Consider the following 16,331-nt stretch of genomic DNA (forward strand, 5'->3'; position numbering starts at 1 on the left):
ATAAAGATATCACTTCCGGGAAGCCACATAAAATGTCAAGCATGTTGCGAGACGTTGACTCTTCACTAGAAATAAGCGGACCCGTACAGTAAAATTTGGTGTTCGTAACAAACACGGACTTTACAAGAAAATCAGTGTTTGAGTTTGCATTTCAGGTGCTTTACATATGCTAACCACTCGAGTGAGTATGCTTGGGTACGTTCGGTGCTTGGCCCAGTGCAAGCCACTTGCAGTGTTTGAATGGCTTGCACTGGGGATAAAATCAGAGTTATCGGATGTAGTGTGTACAAAAAAAAGAAAACTGAAAAAACCCTGGCCACCTGCCCCCGGAAGTGATCTATTTATGGTTGGCTGTATGTAGGCAGAGATCTGAACTGCCCAATCAGTGACTTCCATTGAGGTTCAGGTCAAGTCCGGGTCCCAAACCAAACTTTATCTAAAGTCCAGATGAATGAACTCGAAATTCCACAGGTCAGCTCATCTCTACTTTTCACATCCTGTTTTATGTGCATTTGAATATTCAAGGATTATCCTCGGCACCATTCAATAGTTCAGTTCCTTGGTGGCTTTGGGGGTGAACTATTGCCTGGAATCTTGAGTCTAAATCTGACGAAAGACAACATCTGCATAGAGCTTTGACATCCTCCTCATGTTTACATGTTTTTTTTCCAGGTACTTCTGTTTCCTCATACTTTTAACACTAGAAGTCCCAGAAATTTCGAGCTCCCCCCATTCCAAAGGTAGAAATGTTAAAGGACCCCTCTCTGGGACTTCTAGTGTTAAAGAGGTGGTGTCATCTTATTAAATAGCATTGCAAAGTTCCTGTAAAAACAAACAAGACTGCAATTTACATATAGTATACTGCTCTTTGCCAATGTTACCTGCCACCTGGTTTGCTCTTTGCTTACAAAGAAGTTCTGTCGCATATCCATGTTATGAAAATAAAAGCTTATAACCTGACTTTAAATTCATCCATTGGTTTCATAAATTACTCTTTTGAAAGCTGAAACCCTCCTAAATTTGTTTTAGGTTATGAAAATAAAGTTGCTGCCAAGCTGAAATATTGATCATTTAATGGACACAGAAAGGTCAGATTTTGACAAGACAAAAGTTTGTCGCCTTATCATATAATGCACCCAATCCTAGTTTACATCACGGAACATGTCTCAAAAAATTAAAGTCTTTGTTCCTGTGCGCATTTGCAAATATTATTCTGGCTTTTTAATGTTTCTTTTGGAGTAATATCTTCTTCCTGGCAGAGTGGCCTTTCAGTTTATGTTGTTACAGTACTTGTTTCAGTGTGGATAATGACACAATCTTACCAGCTTCCGCCAGCATCTTCACAAGGTCTTCTGCTTTTGTTCTTGGGTTGATATGCACATGTGTAACCAAACCATGTTCATCTCTGGTTTGGTCAGACCCGTCTCCTTCCTGAACAAGAGAAGTGGAAAAAGCCAGCAACCATCTTGGAAAAACTCTGAAGCTTTATTGTGAAAAATCCATAAAAAACATACAGTGGATAAAAAGCTCAGCGTGTAGACAAGGGTCTACGCGTTTCAGGCCTAACATAGAACTGGCCCTTAATCATGACAACCTTACCATCCACCATTTGGGATACATATAGGTCTAGGTGAGCTGTGATTACATTATTCTCCTTCCTGAACAGTATGATGGCTGGACATTCCCATCTTGTTTGTACTTGCATATAATTATTTGTACAGATGACCGAGGCACCTTCTGCTATCTGGAAATTGCACTCAAGGATGAACCACACTTGAGCAAGTCTATAATTCCCTTCTTGTAATCTCGGCTGATTTCTTTGGACTTTCCTATGATGCTGCACAAAGAAGCAGTGTGTTTCAGGTGTGCATTAAAATACATCCACAGGTGTTTTTCTAATTAAACACTTGTTTCTCTAATTAACTCAGATGTTGGCATTAAACCTAACAGAAGCTTCCAAAGACATGACATCATCATATGGGCTGTCCTATATTGTTTAAAGGCATACAGTCACTGACAAAAGTTCTGTCGCTTATCCATGTTATGTAAATAAAAGCTTATAACCTGACTTTAAATTTATCCATTGGTTTTATAAATTTCTCTTTTGAAAGCTGAAACCCTCCTAAATTTGGTTTAGGTTATGAAAATAAAGTTGCTGCAAAGCTGTAATATTGATCATTTAATGAACACAGAAAGGTCAGATTTTGACAAGACAAAAGTTTTGTCGCCTTGTCATATAATGCACCCAATCCTAGTTTACATCCTCACCTGTGCTCACTAAATGATCAGTTATTTAGTGGCTGTGTATAAAAAGAAACCCAGCACCCTAGACCCTGCAACTTGACCTCTGACAACATGCCAAAAATCCACCCTGCGACCAAAGCCTTGATTATCAAGAGGCTGAAGACCAGATCCACTGCAGAGGTGGCTGGCACCTTTAATGTGTCTCAGCGTCAAGTACAAAGAATTAAAAAAAGATTTGAAGAGACTGAAGATGTTTTTGACAAGCCCAGGTCCAGAAGACCCCGCAAGACAACTGCTCAGGAGGAACGTTTGTTGGTTAGAAAATCCAAAGCGAGCCCCTAACAGGCCTGGTCACCTCAAGTCCCTGTGTCAACTGGAACAGTTTGTAAGATTCTGTCTCAAAATGGCCTCCATGGTCGAATCAGTGCCCAGAAGCCAGCACTAAACAAAAGGCAATTAAAAAACCGTGTGGCATTTGCCAAGTCACACAGCCTGCTAAACAGATGGGATATGTCCACCCCTTTGCATCTGTGATGCCCTGGTCTATCAGGTCGTCACAGGGTATTGTGCAATCTGCCCTTCTGCACAGTATCGGTAGCCTCCTTGGTTACGGGTCCCTGACCTTTCCTGTTGCTAAGAACAAGCTAATCAAAATCCTATGAACACTTTGCACCACACCCACCAGACACACCAATGGGTAGCCTTAAGGGATTACTAACCACTTGGGGGGTTGGTTAGAGAGGGTCAGGAATGATAGGAGACAGTTAGTGGAGAACTGACTCTCAAGTGGAGAGGTCAGGAGCTGGGCTCCTCGTTTACTAGGTGGCAGATGTTCGTCTGGGACTGGTAGGAGCTGGAACCCCAGTCGCAGGGGATCGCGACAAGTTGCACGGAACTGCCAAGGAGGCCAGCCGGCGGCCTTGTGCCATCTCCGGGCAGAGGCCAGGGCACGACAGGGTACGTGTACCCTAGGCCGGGAAGTAGCTTCAAGTGTCCTGGTAATTCACCCGAGGAGGACGGAGCCTTCAAGATTCGTTCTCCACCCGCTCCAAAATCAGGGTACTAGCGCAATGAGGGGGATAGGACATTCCCAATCTGCAGTCCAGAAAATCCCAAGCGTGAACCCTGAGAGCAAGCTCACCCAGTTAGCCACACTGGTGAGCGGGACCCGACTAGTTATACACTACAGGGGCCAATCAGTAGAAAGGTGCCAAGGAAAAGGTCACAGGCTATGAAGCAACACCAACGGGCACAGGATCCATCCCTACTGCAGAGGTGCTCAGAACTTCGGATTACAAGTTGTTTGGCTGCCATCACATCGCTACCGGGTGCTCCCAACGGCAGAGGTGGTATTCCACCTTACCACACACCATGGGTGGCGTCACGAACTTTAAACAAAGAGTCCCCTGTAAATACACCCTTTTTAGTTTTGAGTGGCCGCACGACCCCCGGGTCCAGAGACCCCTCGATTCACCGCGGATCCGGATCCGAGCATTTCCGGCTGCTGACATGGGGGCAGTACACCTCAAAACGTCTGGCGTCATGAACAGGATACAAGCAGGACCCACTTACCTGGGTGACGTGCGCCTTAAAGCTGAAAACCGCAAGTCAAAATTCCGTTTCCTGCCAATTCCGCCATCTTTTTGCACCAAAACGCTGTGTTCCCCATGAAAGCGCGCAAAGCCTAAGCCCCGCCTTTCGTCCCACGTGTGAAGCTGGAACCGGAAGTTCCCAGAGGGCCACAGCGCACGAAAGAGGGCTGAGTGAAAACTGAGAGGGCGTGCCGGAATGTAACAAGAGCGGAAGAGAAACAGGAATGCCAGGAATCTGCCATAACGTTTCTGGATGACACAGAGGCAAGATGGCGGAGCGGAGCTGGTCACCGGAGCGTGCTGTTCCCGGGACCGTGACTTGGATAGAGGAAGAGAGGGAACAGCTGTGCAGGAGAATGCTGACGCATTTCCTGTTCATCGTAAACCACTGGAGGGAAGAGATGAGGAGCCTGGTGATGGCTGTGCGAGTCCGTGAGATGGAAGTCCCACGAGAAAAGAGGGTAAGCGGTTACCAAGTCCCTGTCAATTACCCTAATCTGGCCACGGCGGCTGAGGGATGCGGACCGCCCCCACTCGCGGTGAACCCTACACCATCACCTACCCCGTCCTCGGCGGACAACAAAGACGGGGTAGGTAAATACCCTCTTTTTTTGTTTTGAGTTGCCGCACGACCCTCTGGATCCGGATCAGAGCAGTTCTGGCTGCTGACAAGGGGGCGGTACACATCTCTCATGTTTCATAGGCAAGACTTCCTCTGATTGCATCATGGGAGATCACTCATTTCAGTCCAATAGGTACTCCAGCATCTTCCTCCTGTTCTTTGAAGTCATAGTTTTGCTTCCTATAGATTTCACACCTCTCTCTTTGTAATAGGTAATATTCTGAGGACAATTGGGAACAGGAATTCATTTAAGTGGTTATAACCTGTGTCCAGAATATGTTGGTGCTAAAAAAATAACAGGAAATAAAAATAATAAATCATAAATTAACCATGAAGACATTTTTGGCACTGTTCTCAGCTAATAAGCAGCAGATACGTTTTCTTAGTTACATCTTCCAAATATTTATAAGAAAATGATAAGGATAATTCCTTAATAAAATATACAGACATCTGGTGTGAATTTGGGGGTCTGTATGGGCAGCAGGGGCGGCTGATAAAATGTTATTAATAAAAACTGTAACTGGACGCTTTAAATTCTGCAGAAGTAGATTATCACTATAGCCACTGTGCATGTCAGATCTAATCCTTTTGTCACCATAAATTTCTTTCTAGTCTTATCTGTCAGATTGGATGAATAATGGGAAAATCTATTGCTACATTTTGTATTTCTTTTTAGGAGAACAATCTTAAGGGGACAAACACAGATATGGAGGATCCACTAGAGATGTAAAAAGATGTCTCCATAACAGGGTGTCTGCCACTATTGAGTACTGATGATGTGTGTGGTGCTGATATTCTGAAACAGTGATTTGCCTGCGGCTGAGCGTTTCTTGTCATTTAGGGCTCTTTGCTGCAGCACTAACAACTCTAGGATAGAAAAAAGGTAACGGGAGAGGAGTGTAGCATGAACAATTGATAATTCCTTAATTAAAGAGATATTTCCATGTTATTAAATTGCTTTTAATTGTTAGACATCATGAGAATAAGCAAGTTTGATATTAAATTACTTTTTTTTATTTGCAGTCATCCTCCCACTATGAGAGCTTTTGTCTTAAAAAGTGTACATCTTGTTGGCAAGGTCAGTCTCCAGAGTCTAGCCATGTATGGAATATTGCAGAAGCTACATTCCAGAATGAGGAGGTAACTCATAAGATCCTAGTCGCCTCTCTGCAGCCCATTGATTTAGATACAACAGTTAGCTGATCATTTCACCCTCTTTCTCAGCTCCTGATCTAGAGCTGCTGTTATCAGTCCTGCTAAAGCAGAAGCTCCTTAGCCCTGCTTCCAATGCAGTTCTGTTATTCACTACTTCCTTAATTAAGCTGTGCCTATTTAAATGTGCTGTTATCTCTGTATGCAAAAATAGTGATAACAGTGTAGACTTTACAACAAGCCCTGACAGGCCATTAGTATGTCACAATAGCATAAGATCAGCAGAAGAAGAAGCTACTGATCAGTCCTGTAATTCAAGGAGGAAGGTTCCAGTGACTCCACCAGCAACAAGTTGAGAATAACCCTTTAATCCTGCTAGTAACAGAGGATAAGTTGTGGAAAAAATACCCATCCTCTTTTCTTGTTCATTTAGTTGCTTGCTTTGTTAATGATGTCTATTAAGAAAGGGAGCAATCGACAGGTTCCCAATTCTCATTCTGAAAGTTATTGTACCGCCCCGGGGCTCAGCCGGCTGCCGAGCCGCTCGGATCCGGACTCGTTTCTGGTGGGTGGCTTGAGCTCCTCCCGGACCCGGGGGTCACGTTGCTCTGAAGGGAATGCTGGCGCTACGTGCGGGGTAGTGTTCGGTGGGGGGAGGGCCACGGCCGAGGCCGCGGTTGTGTTGGGAATTAAGTTCGTGACGCCACCCATGGGTTGTGGTGAATGGATGGACATCACCGCTGCCGTTGACTAGGCTCCCGGGGACGGTGTTGCGCAGCTTGGTGTTGACCCCTCCGTGGGTAGGGGGGATGATGGTCCCGGGGGCCCGAGGGATGCTGAGGCAGGGGAATGGATGCGTGCTGGCGTGTCGGTGCGGTGTGCGGCCCAAGGGCACTGTTGTACTCACTATTACAGACACACTGGAGTCTCTGGTAAACCAAACAAGATGGTGGATGGTGCCCGCAGCCGGCCGCACTTCTCCCCTTTTTAGGTTGGTGGTTTCCACCTTTCTCCTGCACCTCGCTTTTGATAGAAATGATGACTCCTATGCCTGAGCAATGATAGTCCGCTCCCCAGCTTTATGTATGCCGGTAGAGCCTTTTTGCCCGCAGACGCTGGCCCATGGGATCTCGATGCCTGGGCGGTGGCTTTCTATCCCTATGGTTGGGCTGTTGTCTTCAGTCGGGTCTTGGGTGGGAAAGGACCTAAAGTCCAGACCCCAATCAGTGAATTCGACTCGGTCCAGTGATTTCTGGGCCTCGTACTGGGTCTGAGTACCCCTCCTGGTGCTCCGGTTTCCAATTAGTTCCCAGGTTCAGTACCGGCGGGCCACTAACCGGTCCCGGTCCCTTACGGTTCCACCGGCTGTAATCCCAGCTCCTGCAGGCGGCCACCACCGCCTGCCTCCTAGCCAGAGGTGACTGGGCTCCAACCCAGACACCTGGTGTTAGACTATGGCAGACCTGGACACAGGTCTGCACTTGAACTCCACTCCACTTCACTGTCAAGACCACTCTCCTTTTTGTGTTTTTCCTGCCTCAGGGTCTGTGTACTCCTCTATGGGCATGGCCAACCACCTGGCTCCACCCCCTGGTGTGGACATCAAACCCTGAGAGAGGTGACTAGGGTTTGTAGGTTGGCTGCTGGTACCTTTTTAGGGGCAGGTGTTTGTGCAAAGGACTACCTGTGACTACCTGGCTAATCCAGGGCGTCACATTATTGTGACAACCTAAATTTGGTTTTAACAACTTTTTGCAGAGCCTGATTACAAAGGGATCTTTGGTGCAGCAGCCTTGTCTAGAAAAAAACGGAAATTAATAAGACCCACATTTTCTATATGTAAGGCTACATTCACAAGACCGTATTTGTGGGTCAATTGTTAACTATGGAAAACACTGACAGCACTTGGACCACTATTATTTAATAGGGCTGTTCAGTTTACCTATTTTTCCACGAATTAAATGTATACTGAAAAAAAATGACAGCATGCACGAGGCGCCTTTACATTTTAGATGAGATTTGCTTATTCAAGTGTATGGGTGCATCAAAAAATTGGATCCCACATGGATCCCATATTGCTATTTTTAACTCAGAAAATAGTGTATGGTCTTATGCATTTTATTCACCTCTGATGTATAATGTATAAAAATGAATGCCATACAAATGCCATATGGATGACAATACAGATGAAGAAGAAAATTGTACAAATTTTCATATGTTTGTGTGAACTTAACCTAATAAAACATTTTCTTCACTAAGACTATCTATATTCACATAGCGTTTGCTCCTATGTTCATTGGCTCAATTAGACCTTTCATCAGAACCCCCACAAAATGGCATTCTAGTGTACGCGCTGACAGGGCCATTGTTGGCTGTAATAATGCAGACAGAGTCACAGTGGGCTCTGTCATGCATCATTTTTGGCTGTATATGGCTAGTTGAGACAAATAACAAGATTAATTGGTCTACTAAGGTTTGTGCTGTCTTTGTGAACTGATGGTGGTTTTGGTACTGTATTCCTATACTGATGATAGCTTTGCTCCTGTGTTTATGTAATGATGGTGGTTCTGGTGCTACATTCATGTACTGATGCTGGGTCTAGTGCTGTAAGCCTGTGTTGTTTCTGGTTTTATATTCCTGTACTTATGGTGGTTTTGGTGCTGTATTTATGTATTAATATTAGTGCTATTGATGTATTCTTGTACTGATTATGGTTCTATTGTATTCCTGTAGTGATGATACTCCTGGTACTATATTACTGCACTAGTGATGGTGCTGGTGATACATTCATGAATTGATTATGGTTCTGGTGATCTTTTCATGTACTGATGGTGGTTATGGTGAAGCATTCATATAGTGATGGTGGTTCTGGTGATGTATTCATGTACTGATAATGGTTCTGGTGCTGTATTCATGTACTGAGGATGGCTCTTTTGCTGTATTCCTGTACTGATGGTGGTTATGGTGCTGTATTCATGTGCTGATGGTGGTCCTGAAGCTATATTATTTCATAGTAGACAGTGATTTGTTCCACAGTATTGCAGTATATAGTATAAAAGATTCAAGTCGCCTAAGGGGTTTAAATACAAAAACATACTGATAGGGTACCTAGATTGTGAGCCCCAATGGGGACAGTGTTACCATTGTATGTAAAGCGCTGTGGAATTAATATTATTATTCATTATTATTATTATTATTATTATTATTATTATTATTAATACTATTATTATTAAATAATAATGAACAAATGCCATAAAAGCAAAATCCCAAAAATAATGACAGCATTGCATTTGCTCACTGAATATTTAAATTGCACTGAGGGAAGAGGCGCCATTTCAATTTTTGCCTAAGGCAGCTGAAAAGCTAGAATCGGCCTTGTTAATGTGTACATGTTCTCAGCATGAAAAACACATAGAACACATATGTGATTCATTGACATCTTAATGAGGCTTAAAGAGTAAAAATTAGTGTTCCTTTCTTTCCCACCTCTACCTTTGTACACAGAACATCTGGGAATCTTAAAGTGCTGTCCTTCCTTTTTATTTATTTTTTTTATTTTCTTCGACTTCTAGCTCTTTCCAAGACTGACAAAAACTATAAACTGAATGGGCATCAACATGTAAGTGGAGCTCATATGAAAAGAGTAGATCACCACTCAGGGTCAGGATTTTTTTTCTGAGGATCAACAAAGGAAATTAAAGGGATATTCTTATATTTGAAATTTAATCTTAAAGGGATATTCTCGTGTTTGGAGTTTATGCTTCGTCCTGGATACGTGATAAATTCCAAATTTGAGAGCACGCCTTTGAAATTAATTGACGGTCCTGACATGTCCGAATCGAGACCTGGGGTGACTCGTTACCGAGCAGCGGTTCTGCTCCTGGGGCGCCGTTGTGGCGGGGCCCGGTTCCGTGACCCTGGTGGTGTCATTTAGCAAATAGGAAGGGGATGATGACAGTTTATTCATGACGCCACCTGTGGTATGCGGCAAGTTGGAGTGCCGCTGTTGCGGGATGGGAACCTCTGGGGCAGATAGTGATGTAGCTAGGTTGGTGCAGCTCTCCACAGGTAGAGGTGGGCCCCAGAGCGGATGGGGTAGTAGTAGTAGGCGATGGCGGGGATTGCTGGGCTGGAGGCGCAAGAGAATAGCGGAGCGACACAGGGATGTAGTCTCAGAGTTTTTACTCACTATAGCAGGTTCCAAGGTAACACAACATGCCAGTGACTGCCTTTGGACTGCTGGGGTTTCACCATGATCCTGCGCTTGCTTCTCCCTCCTGCCTTGCGCCCTCGCACACTGAACCCTGTGCCAGTGCCCATGAACCCTGTTGGGTGACATGAAGCTCCATCCCTTGGTCCTTTGAGGTCACCTTCCAGCGAATTCGTGTGTGGATGTGGCTTCGGTACTTGCAGTCACCTCTGCCGCTAGTTTTACTAGTGGAGTACGTAGGTTCTTCTCTAGCCTAGGCACCAGTCCCCGATTACGGCCAAGTCCTTCCACCTGTAGATAGATTATATGTGGAACAAGGCCACGGGGGGTTATGGCACTCCCATGGTCTCTAGGACCCCTTCTGTCTGTGCCCAAGCCGAGCGTTACCAGCTCCACGCCATGGGTCTTTGCTCCTCTACTGCTCCTCTCTTTTTTTCTCTCTCCACACTCCACGACTGACTGTCTATTCCCACTCATAAGACTCCACTCCCCCGGTCTGGCTTCGGGTATAATCACGCCCTTACTATGTCTGATGAGGTGTTGCTGAGTGAGAGTGTTGTGTTTTTGTGTGAACTGGTGATGACCTCTTCCTTACCCAGGATGGAATACCACACCTCTAGATGAGGTGCAGTACCTCTGTGGTGACCGAGGCCTCAGGGGCGCCAAGTCTGACCACTGGGAGCTGAGACCTGGTCCAATGGAGTAATGGTTGACAATGCACACTGCCATACCCATGACTAGTCAACCATTTTGCTTTGCTATCTCTGCTGATCCCATTATGAATAATTGTACCGGCAGTGGGCATGATCAACCCCCGCCTCTGAGGCCCTGTATTTAGAATTCTTGATGGTCCCAGTGGTCAGATTTCCAGTGAGAATACCTCTTTAACTATTTGAAATATGTCAGTCCCTCTCAAGCTTGTTTATATAAATTCAGTATAAAATCTCATATGCAACTAATGCATCTCAGGCCAGGACAAATATAGATACACCGTTCCAGTTTAACCTGGCAACTTTACACATTACTAATACACCTGAATTCCTGTATCTATGCCGGAAGCAAAAGCAGAGCAATAAGAGAAGCTGTGGAAAAAGAAGCGCAAATAGGGTCTTATCCGAGTTATATGTGGGGTGAAAATAAAGAATATCACTCACCCAGAGAGTTGTGAGAGTCACAACTACTATGCAGGCAAACAATCACGGCCAAAGGCAGCAGCACCCAAAATGGCTGATAGCAGAGAATTCTCTGGAAGCAAAAGCAGGGCACAAAAGCTAGGTGGTACCAAAGGTCAAAGAGAAAAGTCTTAGGGCCAAAATATGTTGCATATCACAAGCTCTGCAGGTATTGTCCCATAAACATAAGCTCTTTAACCTTTTAAAGACCCAGCTTTTTTGTGCTTTTGCTTCTTACCCAACTCCTTTCAAGTCATAGCTGTATGAGGGATTTTTTTTGTAAGAATTGTAGTTTTAAATTACACCATTTATTTTACTATGTAATGTACTGAAAAATGGGAAAAATATCCAATTTGGGTGAAATGGTAAAAAATAATATGCAATTTCAAGAATGTTTTTTTTTTATTTTGTTTTTACATCATTCATTGTGCAGCAAAAATGATGACTTAACAAAATGATTCTGTAAAGGGGCATAATGATCGCGGCTGCTGAGGTCTCAGGATGAGGACATATACACCATGATGGGGACATATATGCCAAGATGGGGGACATATATACCAAGATGGGGCACATATATATCAGGATGAGAACATATATACCAGGATAGGCCCTGGGAATGGAGATATACTGTATATGCCAGGAGGAGGACATATACCAGGATGAGCCAAGGATGAGGGACATATATAGCAGTATGGGGGACATATATACCTGGAGAGGGCCCAAGGATGGGGACATATGTACCAGGATGGGAACATATATAGCAGGATGGGGGACATACATACCAGTATGTGGACTAGAATGGGGGACATGTATACCAGGATTGGGACATATATATCAAGATGAGGATATATATACCAGGATGAAAACATATATACCAGAATGAGGGACATATATACCAGGATGAGGACATATATACCAGGATGGGCCCAGGATGAGAAGATATACAGTTGAAACTAGACGTTTCCATACACTATCTAAAAAAAACACATCTGCATGTTTTTCTCACTATCTGACATGAATAGAATCAGAATCCAGAATCAGAATAATCTTTTCCCATTTTAGGTCAATTAGGATTATGAAAATTATTTATATTAGCCAAATGCCAGAATAATGAGACAGAGAGAGAATGTTTTAAGCCATTTTTATTACTTTCTGTAAAGTCAAAAGTTTACATACATTTCATTAGTATTTGGTACCATTGCCCTTAAACTGTATGACTTGGGTCAAACATTTTGGATATCTAAATATATTTCACACAAGCTTTAAAATCTTGGCTGATGATTGCCACATGATTCTTCATGATGCCAACTATTTTGTGAAGTGCACCAGTCCCTCCTGCAGCAATACAACCCCACAACATGATGATCCCACCCCCGTGTTTCACCAAGATGGTGTTCTTAGACTTCAAAGCTTCTCCCTTTTTCCTCCAAATGTAACAATTGTCATTATGGCCAAACAGTTCCATTTTAGTTTTGTCAGACCACAGAACATGTCTCAAAAAATTAAAGTCTTTGTTCCTGTGTGCATTTGCAAATATTATTCTGGCTTTTTAATGTTTCTTTTGGAGTAATATCTTCTTCCTGGCAGAGTGGCCTTTCAGTTTATGTTGTTACAGTACTCGTTTCAGTGTGGATAATGACACAATCTTACCAGCTTCCGCCAGCATCTTCACAATGTCTTCTGCTTTTGTTCTTGGGTTGATATGCACATGTGTAACCAAACCATGTTCATCTCTGGTTTGGTCAGACCCGTCTTCTTCCTGAACAAGAGAAGTGGAAAAAGCCAGCAACCATCTTGGAAAAACTCCGAAGCTTTATTGTGAAAAATCCATATAAAACATACAGTGGATAAAAAGCTCAGCGTGTAGACAAGTGTCTACGCCTTTCAGGCCTAACATAGAACTGGTCCTTAATCATGACAACCTTACCATCCACCATTTGGGATACATATAGGTCTAGGTGAGCTGTGATTACATTATTCTCCTTCCTGAACAGTATGATGGCTGGACATTCCCATCTTGTTTGTACTTGCATATAATTATTTGTACAGATGAACGAGGCACCTTCAGCTATCTGGAAATTGCACTCAAGGATGAACCACACTTGAGCAAGTCTATAATTCTCTTCTTGTAATCTCGGCTGATTTCTTTGGACTTTCCCGTGATGCTGCACAAAGAACCAGTGTGTTTCAGGTGTGCATTAAAATACATCCACAGGTGTTTTTCTAATTAAACACTTGTTTCTCTAATTAACTGAGATGTTGGCATTAAACCTAACAGAAGCTTCCAAAGACATGACATCATCATATGGGCTGTCCTATATTGTTTAAAGGCATACAGTCACTGACAAAAGTTCTGTCGCTTATCCATGTTATGTAAATAAAAGTTTATAACCTGACTTTAAAGTCATCCATTGATTTTATAAATTTCTCTTTTGAAAACTGATACCCTCCTAAATTTGGTTTAGGTTATGAAAATAAAGTTGCTTCAAAGCTGAAATATTGATCATTTAATGAACACAGAAAGGTCAGATTTTGGCAAGACAAAAGTTTTATCGCCTTGTCATATAATGCACGCAATCCTAGTTTACATCCTCACCTGTGCTCACTAAATGATAAATTAATTAGTGGGTGTGTGTATAAAAAGAAACTCAACACTCCAGACCTTCTCTTGAACTGTAACTTGACCTCTGAGAACATGCCAAAAATCCACCCTATGACCAAATCCTTGATTATCAAGAGGCTGAAGACCAGATCCACTGCAGAGGTGGCTGGCAACTTTAATGTGTCTCAGCATCAAGTACAAAGAATTAAAACAAAGATTTGAAGAGACTGAAGATGTTTTTGACGAGCCCAGGTCCGGCAGACCCCGCAAGACAACTGCTCAGGAGGAACGTTTGTTGGTTAGAAAATCCAAAGCCAGCCCCTCTTCCACTGCAGCAGAGCTCCATATGGCCTGGTCACCTCAGTCCCTGTGTCGACTATAACAGTTTGTAGGACTCTGTGTCGAAATTGCCTTCATGGTTGAATCAGTGCCAAGAAGCCAGGACTAAACAAAAGGTAATTCAAAAACTGTGTGGCATTTTCAAAGTCCCACAGCCCGCTAAACAGATGGATGCTGGGAAAGTGGCAGAATGTGGATTTTTCTGATGAATCTTCAGTTAAATTATACCACAGCCGCCGCAAATACTGCAGGAGACCTACTGGAGCCCGTATGGATACGAAATATACCCAGAAAGATCATGGTCTGGGGTTATATTCAGTATTGTAGTGTGTGAAACATTTGCAAGTTGGAAGGCAATATCAATAGCCTAAAATATCAAGAAGTATTAGCTACCTCTTACATTCCCAATCATAAAAGGGGTCAATTTCTGCAGCCGGATGGTGCTCCATCTCATACATCCATCTCTACAACAAAGTTCCTCCTGGCAAAGAAGATCAAGGTGCTCAAGGACTGGCCAGCCCAGTCACCAGACATGAACATCATTGAGTATGCTTGGGGTAGGATGAAAGAGGAAGCTTGGAAGACAAAACCAAATAATCTAGATGAACTCTGGGAGGCATGTAAGACTGCATTCTTTGCTATTCCTAATGACTTCATCAATAAATTGTATGTCTCATTGTTGAACCGCATGGATGCAGTTCTTCAAGGTCATGGATGTCACACAAAACAGTAAATATGGCTCTAATAGCACCACAACTTTATTCACCAATGTTATGGAACATATCTTTGTATTAGAAACTAATTATTTGTTTGAATTTCACATTTCTTTCTGTGGGCGACAAAACTTTTGTCTTGCCAAAATCTGACCTTTCTGTGTTAATTAAATGATCAATTTTTCAGCTTTGCAGCAACTTTATTTTCATAACCTAAACCAAATTTCGGAGGGTTTCAACTTTCAAAAGAGAAATTTATAAAACCAATGGATGAATTTAAAGTCAGGTTATAAGCTTTTATTTACATAACATGGATAAGCGACAGAACTTTTGTCAAGGACTCTAGTACTCTTAGGCAGGCGTTACACGGGACGATATATCATGCGATCGCATGAGTGATAGCACCCGCCCCCATCGTTTGTGCGTCACGGGCAATTTGTTGCCCGTGGCGCACAAAGTTGTTTTCCCACGTCACACGTACTTACCTCCCGAACGACCTCGCTGTGGGCAGCGAACATCCTCTTCCTGAAGGGGGAGAGACGTTCGGCGTCACAGCAACATCACACAGCGGCCACCCAATAGAAGCGGAGGGGCGGAGATGAGCAGGATGTAACATCCCACCCACCTCCTTCTTTCCGCATTGCCGGCGGGATGCAGGTAAGCTGTGCTCGTCGTTCCCGGGGTGTCACACGGAGCGATGTGTGCTGCCTCGGGAACGACGAACAACTGGCGCGCAGAAGGAGGAACGACTTTATGAAAATGAACAACGTGTGTCAACGAGCAACGATAAGGTTAGTATTTTTGCTCGTTCACAGTCGTTCATAGCTGTCACACGCTACGATATCTCTAACGATGCTGGATGTGCGTCACGGAATCCGTGACCCCGATGACATATCGCCTGATATATCGTAGCATGTGACGCCCACCTTAGTAAATGTAAACTTTTGACTTTGCAGAAAGTAAAAAAAAAATGCAGGAAAACATTCTCTCTGTCTCTCTCTCTCTCTCTCTCTCTCTCTCTCTCTCATTATTCTGTCATTTGGCAAATATAAATAATTTTGGTTCCTAATTGATCTAAAAAGGAAAGATGTATTCTGATTTCATGTAAGATAGTCAGAAAAACATGCAGGTGTATCTTTTTTGTAAACTTCTGGTTTCAACTGTACATGTCCCCCAACGTATATTTCTATGTAGATGTCACGCTTAGGTAAGTAGAGTCACCAGATAGTCTGAGCATTGCAATACAGGAGTCTGACTGCTCCCTTATGTGGTAGATGAGAACGATAGCTAACGTCCAAATGAGCACTTGCCCGTCCTCTATCAGATGTGTATGTGTACCGCCCCGGGGCTCGGCCGGCTGCCGAGCCACTCGGATCCATGCTCGTCGGTGGGTGGCTCGAGCTCTCCATGGACCCGGGGGTCACATCGCTCTTAAAGGGGGTTGGCGCTACACGTAGGGACTTCGGTGGCGAGATCCACTGCCAGAGCCGCGGTGGTTTGTAGGGAATTTTAGTTCGTGACGCCACCCACGGGTTATGGTGAATGGATGGACACCACCGCTGCCGTTGACTAGGCTCCCGGGGATGGGATTGTGCAGTTTGGTGTTGACCCCCTCCGTGGGTAGGGGGATGATGGTCCTGGGAGGCCCGAGGGAGGTGCTGAGGCGAGGGGATGGATGCGTGCTG

The sequence above is a fragment of the Anomaloglossus baeobatrachus genome, chromosome 10, assembly GCF_048569485.1.
Source record: "Anomaloglossus baeobatrachus isolate aAnoBae1 chromosome 10, aAnoBae1.hap1, whole genome shotgun sequence".
Lineage (NCBI taxonomy): Eukaryota > Metazoa > Chordata > Amphibia > Anura > Aromobatidae > Anomaloglossus > Anomaloglossus baeobatrachus.